This window comes from Parasteatoda tepidariorum, chromosome 7 (genome assembly GCF_043381705.1).
Source record: "Parasteatoda tepidariorum isolate YZ-2023 chromosome 7, CAS_Ptep_4.0, whole genome shotgun sequence".
NCBI lineage: Eukaryota > Metazoa > Arthropoda > Arachnida > Araneae > Theridiidae > Parasteatoda > Parasteatoda tepidariorum.
The window spans coordinates 21,389,607-21,401,487 of NC_092210.1; the positions used below are offsets into that span (position 1 = coordinate 21,389,607).

The window sequence follows — 11,881 nt, forward strand, 5'->3', positions numbered from 1 at the left end:
ATTGTGACATTGAGTCACCAAATCTTAATTTTTCTGTTGGGATTGTGACCTAGAAATTAGGCCGACACCCCTGAACCCTCTACTGTGACGCCTCACTGTCTGCCGACCTTCACGCCTTTGACCTTCGGCGGCCTTTGATGTCAACACATGTTTTTAGTTACTGTACGGTCGCCGTTAGTGTTTAATTATGCTAAAATTTAAGGGGTTAGTCAACTCACTTCAGTTCTCTCCTTAAGCAATTTTAGTGTCATTTTTTAGGGAGTTTAACTTCCACTTCTGGCCAAATATATAAATACCGCCCATTTTTGGGAGCGGGTAGCATTCGATATTTGATCCTTTCAAAATCTACGATCCTTTAACAGGGATTTTTAATTTTCACCCCCTCCTCTCTTTGAGAGACGGAGTTTTTTTTTTGTTTGTTTAATGACATGGCGGTCATTTCTCCGACCCACCTGTGGATGCCTTTTTGCGGGCTGTGATTGTTTGTTTTTCCCTCGCCATGAACTAAGTGGTGGTTCGATACTCTGATTTTCTCCGTCACCTCGCTCGCGTAGTGAGCGTTTAGTTTGCTCCGTTTTTCTCTCTGTTTGAGGCACGGAACTTTAATCCTTTCTTAATGGCGTAGTACCTGCCCGCCGACTCCTCAAGGATGCAGTTTTTCGACAAGAACGAAAATCAATCACCATCTTAAATTTTTTGGATCGCCTTTCCAGAAGCGACATGTTTATTTGTCGACTGCTACCACTGCCAGCCGCCACTGACGCTACTACTAGAGATGAAAAGATGATCCCCAGAAATCTTATCTGCCATTGTTAAAATATATGCCTTGTGACCCCTAACTGGACATGCTTGTGATTCTGCTCCCCCAACGATTTTCTTGAAGAGAAGTGATCCACATTAATAAACTACAAAAATCTGAACTCTGGACTTTTCCTTGTGTCTTTTTTAAAATTATTGCAGCTAAGCCAAATTGTTTGATGTCTCCTTTTCTCCAGTGGACTGAGATGAAGGTATGATTTTTTATGTTCTTTTTCGTTTTTGATGGGATATTGTGGCGCCTCTCCTCGATGGACTTCCACTACAATATTACATGTGCCTTCTTCTGTTAGTGTAAATTGATTTAATTAATTAACCTTCCTAAAATTTTTGATACCCTGCAGACCACTAAGTAACAGTACTTTCTCTGAATAAGCATTTTTTTTACATATTTAGATTCCTAACCTTCAAAATATAGCAAGTAATCTGAGAAATATGATCTCGTCAGTCAGGAGAGTGATCCGAAGTTCGCACCCTTTAATGTTAATTTCACTTTTTGCGTATTTAGTCAGATTTTTAAAACTAATAAAGGAAGACAAAAAAAAATTGCACCCACTCATAAAACTCGATAATCTAAAGATAATTTTATACAGAACATAATTTTTAATAATTAGTTATGATATATTTTTATTATTTAATTTAATTGTGGATGAAAAACTTTGAATAATGGGGTATAAATTTTTTTATACTATATTAATTTACATATTTTTCTATTGAAAAGTCTTATGTTTCAACTGTTTTTTATTTAGAAGCCACTGTTTACTGTTTTTAATTTTTATTTAGAAAACAATAAAAATTAATTAATTAATAAAAATAATTTGGTGATGAGGAAGAAATATTTAAATAGGGCGATTAATATTTAAATATGGTTAACTTACGAGGAACTTCACGTGCGTAGCGTAAAATTTATTCATATTTTTTTCGCTAATAACCAATTGCTAATCCTTTTTCTTTAAATTATAAAACACGATATTTCTTTTTTAGTCGTCTAAAAATTTCTTCGTAATTTAATGGAGAAATTTGAATAAAACATTTACTTAATAAAAAACATTTTATTCAACGAATGTCGAGTTTTGAAAACTTGTTTCTGATAAAATGTGATTATATATCAGCTTTTTTAAAATTTTATTTTACAGTTTGTTTTTTCCATAATTGATGCAATTTTAAAAATATACATACGTATACATAGATTTAGAATAATATATTTATCAATTTCTTCATTATTTTATAATTATTGCTACGAATACGTAGTTCCCATTTTTAAGCATTTTAAAATTTCTCAGAATCTTATACATAGTCTTAATCTTAAAATAAATTTTTTTATTATTTGTCCGCGCGTGTTTGGCAAAACAATTTTATCAACTATTTAATTAAATTCTAACATTTCTCAAAATCTTATTATCTATTCTACCAAGTACATTATTTATTCATTAATATACTGATAAATTTTTTAGTATTTCAATTTAGGTCTTCTTTTAGAGCAAAATTCCACTTTAAATTATTGTCAAGTTTTTATTAAAAGAAAACTTAAAATTATTGCTAGCTAGCTGAGAATTAAATCTTGTAGAGAAATTAAAAACGTTTTGCTGTTTAAAATTATTCGATGCAGAACAGCAGACTATTTACTAAGCATACTATTTTCTTGAAAAATGTAGATAAATTACTGATTGTCTTTTTTTATCGCTTCGTATTTATTTGAGTAATGAAAAATAAATGCATATGTGTGCACAGCAAAAGATACAACAAATTGCTTTATTTTTAAAATGATCAAAAAATTATCGACATACAATTTTATTTGGACGTTCAAACTTATTCTCGTCCGCTAACTTTAAGAAACTTGCCCTTTTAAAAAGGTTAATGTTGAAAAAATTTGCCTGAAAAAATTGTTAATATTATTTCTCAACTTGAGCATGGTTCAAAAAAGTATAGTGATATCAGGGAAATGCTTGATACTCCTTATTTTGTGTTAAACAGCAAATATTAAAAATAGAAAATTGTGAAAAAATTCCAAAATAGTGTTATTTTTAGAATCATCATCTCAAAAATTGTTCTTTTTCTAACTTTAGAATTTCCTTAATATTAAGATAAGATATTGTATCGGTTAACAATAAGATTACATATTGGGCCATATATATGTACAGTATATGAACAACAATTCCTTAATTTTCGCCCTTTTATTTATATTATATGCACTTAGAAAGAAAAAAATCATATTATAAAAATAAAGAGATATTTTATCTAGGTCATGCACCGTAACTGCTCCATATATTCAAGAACCTTTTTTTTACAGTTTATGACCTGTAAAGCAATTCAGAAAACAATTTTTTTTTAAATCTTCAATAATTTTATTTTAAGAGATTATGATATTCTTTAAACAAAGAGTGAAATAATTAGAATTGTTTTCCATTTCGGTAGCAAATTTTGTTTGTTTAAACTTAGAGAAAAATAAATTTTCTTTTAATTATATTTTTTAAGATTTCTAAATTTTAAAAGAATGTTTGATCTTCAAATTCGATAAATTTTCTTTATTTTATAGAAATATCTAGGGCTTTGTAAATTAGGAACTTGGATACTATTCTAGAAAAAAAATTATTTGATCAATTATTACTAATTTCTGTAGTGGTTTTTATTTTGAACATGCTTTTATAACACTTTGGAAAAGTAAAATCTGTTTATATAAGTAAAGTTAGCTTAAAACACGTATTTTTACATTTTGAAAAATTATAGAAGTCTTTAAACAAACTTGCCATTATTTTTATCGTTTCTTACACTTTTTTACTTCTTTATTTTCAATATTTACTTCCACTCATAACTACGTTTTGTTTAATTTTAAAGAGGGAGAAAATGTAAAACAAACAAGTATTTCTTAAAGTGGTTTTTCTTAAAATGGTTTAAGTACACAAATTCAACGATAAATAGGCGAAGAATGTAATACAGACTCTACGTTAGATAAATATTTGCACTTAAAGTATATTATGCTTTTAAATAATTTTTCTGAATTCAAAAGCAAAATAATAATAGCGAACTAAAATTAAACTATAGATTTATTTTTTATTTTTTAAAGCATCGCTTTACAAAAAATCAATAAATTTCAGACGGAAGATAGATTAGTTACAATAATACTATGTAATAATTTTAACAAGAACGAAACCTTACATTAACTTCTTGATTATTTGATAGGAAAAAATAACATGCTGAATTTGCTAATTGGAAATGATTCTTAAATTGGAAAGAATTCGCTAATTGGGAGGAATCTCTGCAAAATTACGAGTGTCAGGGTGTGAAATCTTCAAAAATTTTTACGAGCCTGATTTTTGCATGCTCTGTCGAGCACGTTAATCTGCATAATACGTGCTCCAACATTTTTTCCAATGGCATATTAATGAAAACATATGAATACATCTGTTATTAACATATATCTGTTACTAATCATACAAATGTATCTGTTATTAACACATATTAACAGACATCTGTTAGTAAAACATATAAATGTATCTGTTATTAACACATATTAACAGTCATCTGTTATTAAAACATATGAATGTATCTGTAATTAACACATATTAACAGACATCTGTTATTAAGAATTATAAATGTATCAGTTATTAACACACATTTGTCATAAAGTTCATTTAAATACTTAGAACAGCGTTATGTATAAACATAAACACACTTCCAACATCTTGGTGACTTTTTTGTCGAAACTCATGGGACGGTAAATTTGTATTTTACGGTTGATTGATAGAATATTTAAATGCCCAAGCATGTCGGACCATGTATTTTTCAAACCCTGATATATTCATTAATAATATTAATGAGCACGATGCTTAAAAATGATAATCTATATTTATGGCTAGAAAGTTAAAATTTTCATCAATAAGGTGGTGAAATGAAATCAGATAGATTTAACAATTAAAGGTATTGGAAAATTTGGTTCAGTTGCTAATTATTGAATAATTTTGTTGTTAAAAAATGAAGTCCCACAAAGAGTATCGTAAACTGAATCAAAATGTTTTTTTTAATTACGGTTTTTGATGCATCTGATAATTTCTTCGCCCAAACAATCGAAAAGATAAATGTTTCTAATTCAGGAATTAAAATGTTGCCTATCGTTTAGCTCTTAAATATTGTCAGTTAGTTTCGAGACGTGCCTGCCCACAAATTACAGTTTTTTGAACCTTTTTACTAATTTACAATATGATACGCTCATTTGCCATTTCTTTAAATCAACGACTCATTGAATTACTAATTCACTCTTTCGCTGATTTTCTAATTCACTGATTCAATAATTCACCGATTCTAAAATGCAGCGATTAAACGGATTTTATGATTCTCTTAAGCTCTTCATTAATAAATCAATTCTTAATATTCAATTTTTTTAAACCAATGATACATTGATTTACTATTTCATTAATTTAATAATTCAATGATTCAATAATTCACCATTTTCTTAATGCACTGATTAAACGGATTTTTGATTTTTTAAGCTAAATCAGAACCGTAAAGCAAATTTCCTGACTTCTAGATGTGCCTCCTCACAAATAAATCACTACACTGGTTCACGCATTTTATTAAATAATTGATCTTGTAAATCTATGGATAAGAATTTAATAAAATTTTATTAATTTTATGTTTAAAGCAATTTTGGTTAAAATATTCACGGCAGCCTCGAGAGCACATGCATCACCACAAAGCGATTTATTTGCTATATTCTCATCTTTAATTTTTCTTTATATTTATTTTTTTGAGCCGCGTTAGCTCAGGGGAGAGAACGTTCTCCTTCCAATGAGGTGAACCGAGTTTGAATCCCAGAAATGGTTGGTTAATACGAACCCACCAATCCTCAGTGGTAGGTCGGATCATGGGTTAGAGTCCTTTTGCCGTTAAGCTAACCGTGGGACGTTCTCGCGGTCTTCCTCTCCATGTCAAGCAAGTGCGGGTTAGTTCCATCAAAAAGTTCTCCACGACGGCAAATTTCTCCCAATACTTGATCCAGGAGTTCCCTTGTCTTCTGGATTGGGTTCAAAATTACAAGGCTATGGAGTCGTAGTTGTAGTGTAACATTAGTAGTCGTAAACCTAAAAATTGGGTCTGCTGTTCAATGACTGTAATAAAATAAAATAAAATTAGTCTTTTTTCAATATTCTCATTTTTCATTTCAATAAAAGGAGTAAATAAAATAAAACAAGTATTAAAAAATGTTTTACACAATTTTTTTTAATGCTTCTCGTAATTTTGTAGTAAAGAAGAAAGTTTTCATACTCGCTGTCATACTAAAAAGATTCCTCAGCAATATTCCTGAGATTGCATTGATTAGAATCAATAAGAATTAAGAGCGCCGTGCTCTTTCCGAATAGCTCTATTAGACCTCTAATGGAATTCCAGAACTCTTAATGTCATGACACGGCATTTACCGTGATTACGGTTCTTGACATGTATGCCATTCAATACACCATTCAAAGTAAATAAACGATGCTGAGTTCTTTTGTCATTTCTCGATCCTGCTCTCACCTACATTGGGAAGGAAAGTTTTGGATGGTGATTTGAGGGCAACGACCGTAATATTATTTTCGATCGTAAGACAGTTAGTGATTATAATTTAAAACTTTTGATAATTAAGTACAAACAGTATGAATTCTCTATCAATATTTCGATTTAAAACCAAATATTTTAACTCCTTAAGACAGCAATGGCATATTACTTTCTTATTGCTTTTATTGTTGTTGTCGTGAACCATTTTAGGCAAGGGATGTGATTGTTCTTGTTTTTCAGTGACGTCATCTATGGTAAGAATTCGACTTTTGCCACACTCATACGTCACACCCTTTTGTAGGACGGATCCATTCATACATCCACAGATCGTAATTTTGACCTGAACCAGAGAACGATCAGTCTCCAATTCAATATCCCCAGAGGTATAATATGCTATGGGAACATGGTGGACTTCATGACCCAACATATTTAACTTGCACCAGTCACCATTTACTATAAGGGGAGTCTTCAGCCGGTTGGATTCGAACTCCCGTCTCATGAATGTGAGTTCAGCGCTATCATGGCCTTCAATTCTTATAGACAGTATCATATAGGAAACAAGCCTTTCAGACTCTAATGGTTGAAGATCAATCGGGCGTGATCTCAATTCTGTACTCTAAAATTACATTTCATATGCGGTCCTGGAGTAACGCTTCTTTCTCGTCCTACCAGCCCTAAATGGGTTAATTAAACAAACAAAAAAATAATTTAGGAAATATGTGCAGCAGGAAAATTTGCATACAGTTTAATTCCTTTTTTTTTATAAAATGTGTTTAGATAAAATATACAAATGTTTATAATAGAGATATTTTGGCGAGCTATATACATTTAGAATGAAATTTTTCCCAATATTCAGCATGCAAATACACTGTAAAAAATTTCGGGATCAAACTGCGGTTTGTTTAAAGTACCGACACTTTGGGTGCATCATCCATAAAATCCATTCTAAAATAAAATCCACTTTTATAGTGAAATATTAAACCGTAAATTTTTAAGTAACATTGAATTAATTTGAGTGATTCTGTGATTTTACGGTAATTATCATTGTAAAAATAACGGTATATCAGGTTTTTTGATGCGTACCATGTTCCGGTAAAAATAAATTTAATGGTAAACAGAACCGATACTCTATATGCCGGTACTTTTTACCGTAGTTTTTATTGTGTATGTTTAGAAATACTGTGTTAACACTCTCCCAATCTTATAAGTATGGTTTTAAGAAAAGAAATTATTTCCAATGCGCAATATTTTTCCTTCAATATTCCAATGCACAATAATTTTCCTTCCTTCAATATGCACAATAATTTTCCATCCGTTGAAAACTTCTTTGCGATTATTGACAAATATTAGTAATGTTATACAATTTCAAAATATTTAAAGCAGTTTGTGCAATCAATCATAGAGACAGATTAAGAAATCTCAAAATAAAGCAGTACCAAAATAACCAAATTTTCGATTTAATTTTTCAAATAATAATATGTATATATGTTTATTGTTTATCTTACCCAAACCATTACCAAAATATTTTGGTAAAAATCACACTGGCTTCTGTTGTTCCCATGGAATTTTTGGTAGTTTTTACCTTATTTGTTTTCTCAGTGTACAATTCAAAATTTTATTTCAAGACAAATAATCTTATTACTACTGATTTCAACTGTTATTTAGTAATAAAAAATTGCAGAGTTTTTTTTCCAAGACATCTGATGTGTAAACTAACATCGTTTGCTTTTATAGAGTAACTAGCACCCTCTGGAACAGGAATTGAGAAATTTCCTTATTTTAAATTTGAAAAACCTCTTTGAGAGCAAGTCTGCACGACTTGTAATGCAAACAGTTACAATAAAGTTCGTTTAGTCTTGAATCTTCTTAGGAAATATGAACAGTAATTATAATGAAATATAACTCCATATTCAGTGGTGGATGTATTAATTTCTCACGCTACTAATATTTAAAAAAAAATTAAATAGTTAAAATAGTTTAAAAAAAATCGTAATTCTGGCTAATAAAACCAAAATGTGTAGTATTTCAACTTCTCATTTGGTGATTTTCCATTCATATGATAATGGTTTATCGGGAATTTTGATGCTAAAATAAATTTAACTGAATAAATGGTTTTTACGCCGTGCTTGGTTTCTACGCGTATTAAGCGTATGGTTTTTACGCGAAATATGATTAAATTACCGAATTTTATCTCCATGTTATTAAATCTTGTTTAGTTGTTAATTTTACTAAAATCATAACAAAGGCTCTTCGGTAAAAATTACGTAGCATTTTGGTGTCCTCATTGTGCAGAAATTCGGTAAATTGCAACGTTTTCTGATAATATTGAACATTCTTTTCTTTGTTTTTGTTTTCAGTGTAAATTAAACTACTACATTAAACTATTTCAATGATTTTTTTAATATTCAATGCTTATTTAATATTTATAACGTCAAATTTTGCTATATGCACATTTAGTTTTTCTACTTGATGGAAATTTAAATTTTCATCAAAATAGTATTTATCTGCTTTATTTGCAACCCTTCCGAAACATTCCATCAAAGTTTGAACCAAATTGAAGAAAGCATCTCATTAGTATAATTAGTGAAATAAGTCTATAAATATTTTTGCACAAAATATGAAAAACGCAATAAAACTTGTATTGCTGCCTTATTATAATGCTCAAAATACTTGCGAAGCTTCGCATAAATTTCAAATTTACAATTTTGAATATTTTAATATATTCTGCTTCTAGGGTATGCGAACGCTGCATTTTCATAATGATAAAAATAAAACTACATATTAAAAATATATTGTTTCGCAATAATCAATGCTTAATATTTTGTCCACTTGAATTTGTAAAGAAGTTTTGCAGCAAAATTTTGAAAATAAATACAGCGAATACACGTTTTTTTTTTATAGTAAACTAATTTTAAGCATCAGATTCAAGCATAAATATTAATATATTTATGTTCGATTCTGATGCTTAATATTTTTCGATTTTTTTTAAAGTAAAGCTGGAAGAGTTAAGAAATACTATTTAATATTTATAGTGACAAATTAAAAAGTAAGTGCCTTTATTTTGCTGGGTTATTGTGAAACACTGAATAAGTCAGTGGAAACTGATGGAAGCGGGATACATAAACTGATAGGATAAAGTAANAAAATTTTTGAGTGCTCCTCACACTATTGTATTAATATATTTTGCTTTGGCTATATTGATACAATATCAGAAAGCACTCTTTTTTGCGGATATAATCGTGTGGGCTGATAAAAAGATTATATCTTTTTTTTTCCGGTTCCTTTGAAAAAATTTCATCCTTTTTTTTTTAATCAGTTGTTTGTTATTTTTTTAATTATTATTCCCCCCTTTTTTTCATATGTCTATAATTTTCCTTTGCTTTATCTTCATTTTGAAATTCATTTCTGAGCATCATCCATGTACATACATATATATATATATTCAATTTTGCTTTAGTTATATATAAAGTTATTAATTTTATTTTTTTCATTTTTCCCTATATCTCGAGAACTTTTTAAGAGAATAAAATTTTTTTTACACACAATTATAAAATTTGTTTATCTAGATAATTCCGTGCAAAAAATAACTCACTGTAAATATTTATTATTTTTTTAAAATTTTGTTTAAGAAAGGTCGAAAAACTTTTAAATTGTAGGGTATTAAATTTTTTGCGTTCATTATTTATATTTGTGTGAAAAATTTTCTCAATTCGCTTAAAAGGTTCTTGAGATATAGGGGAATACGCAAAATGTCAAATTAACATCAAGGGGTCCAAACTTTGGAGGAGCTCTCCTGAACAAACTATTTTGACCATATATCTCAGATTGCGGTTGCCCCCCTATATTTTGGGGTTCAGAAATCCGAATCTGTCGAAAATTTAAAAAAGCCCTTTTGTGTCTTATTTCCAAACTTAAAATGTCGTCTCTACTTTTTATTTTGCATCGTTGAAATCACCCTCTCCAGCCATTAAGATTGAGTCCTAGAACGTGAAAATCCAAACATTAGATCAAAAGTTATTCAGGGTGGTTCGTTTTTTCGCGCACTGTACATTTATGAAAGCACCTGACATTCAGTATGGGTAATTCCAGCTTTATTTTCTAGAATAAACTTATTTTTCAGACATAATTTTTGTCGGCTATAAAAATTTGATGCAAATTAGTACAAGTTATAATGCAAAAAATAAAATTTTTATCTTAAGAAACCTATATTTTAATATAATTAACAATATTTTCCATTTTATTTTCATCAATACTTTAAAAAGGAAACCACAACTCTTATTTAAATAAAATATCAATGCGATTCTTATTTCATTAAAATAAAGTGAAAGTATAATTTATTTGTCACTAACAGAAGAGAAATTAGATATTCTAAACTTCATTTCTAAAACACTCCAGGGAGCATTTACAAGCTAATATATATATTTTCTAATTCTAAGAATTTTTTTTCATTTTCCCTAAGGTTTAATTAATTTATTCTTTGAGCGTTGCAAAGCTATTTTAGGAATAAAACTATCAATTAAGAGAAAAAAAATGTTTTTAAAAGTATTCTTTCTGAAAGAAAAAGGACCATAATTTTTCAAAACTAATTCGAAGGAAAAAAATTAATTTTGTTTTTTTCTCAATATAAGTTTTCGAGGAAATGCACACACATATATATATATATATATAATGGATTTCTTTTAGTGCTGTTTAGAAGTAAAAATTACTGTTAGCGATGTTAGAAGTATTAATCAAGTTATACTTGAACTGAAAAATAAAAAGATAAAAAATACAAATAGTATTTAAGTAGATGTTAATAGATATAAATAATATTCATTAAAATTACTTTAATAAAATTTTGGAATGTTTTGTAATTCAAATTAATATTCCATTTATTTTATTATAACCTAAAAAATAGATTCTCATACGTATCCTTTCTTCTGAGAGAAAATTTTGCTAATTCGGAACAATATGACACCGAAAATTTGATAACATACAATAAAAAAATCATATTCGTATTTTTTTAAAAAATATTTGGACTATTTGAAATGTTGCAACCAAAAATATTTAATTAATATAACTGAAAACTCATCAAGAACGCCTCGATATAAATTAAAATCCTACATATTAATAACATTCTCTTAATGACTAGCAATACACATTTGTGTAAATTATGTGTATAAATTATATAACAACAATTTCGTCTTGGCCCCAGTTGGGTTCAAAATTTGCTCAATATGTATCTTATAAGAACATGCACAGAGGGACCAAATCGAGATGTCTAGATTTTTAATACTGGTCCTAGAATGGCCTATATAGGGCCTACATTGGTCAATATGGTACCGATATTAGCTAAATGATGGATATAAAATATAGGGTAAATCTGACAATTCTATGTAGGGGCGATATTGGTTGTAAAGTGGCTGTAAAATATGGGGTAAATCGGACAATTCTGAGGGTTCAAGTAATTTTGCTGCTAGCAATGTGAACCATATCTCTTTAATTGAACATGAAAAAAAATATTGACGGATATATATATATATATATATACAGA

At 28.9% G+C, this 11,881-nt stretch overlaps 1 long non-coding RNA gene across 1 annotated transcript in view; it reads left to right on the plus strand.

Annotated features, from left to right (window-relative positions):
• The first annotated feature begins 8 nt into the window (after nt 1–8).
• Nucleotides 9–11,881, plus strand: part of LOC139425994 (uncharacterized) — a 194,048-nt gene continuing 182,175 nt past the window's right edge. The window contains exon 1 of the long non-coding RNA XR_011637224.1: nt 9–1,010. This is a non-coding gene — a long non-coding RNA (uncharacterized lncRNA). The remainder of the gene's footprint in view (nt 1,011–11,881) is intronic.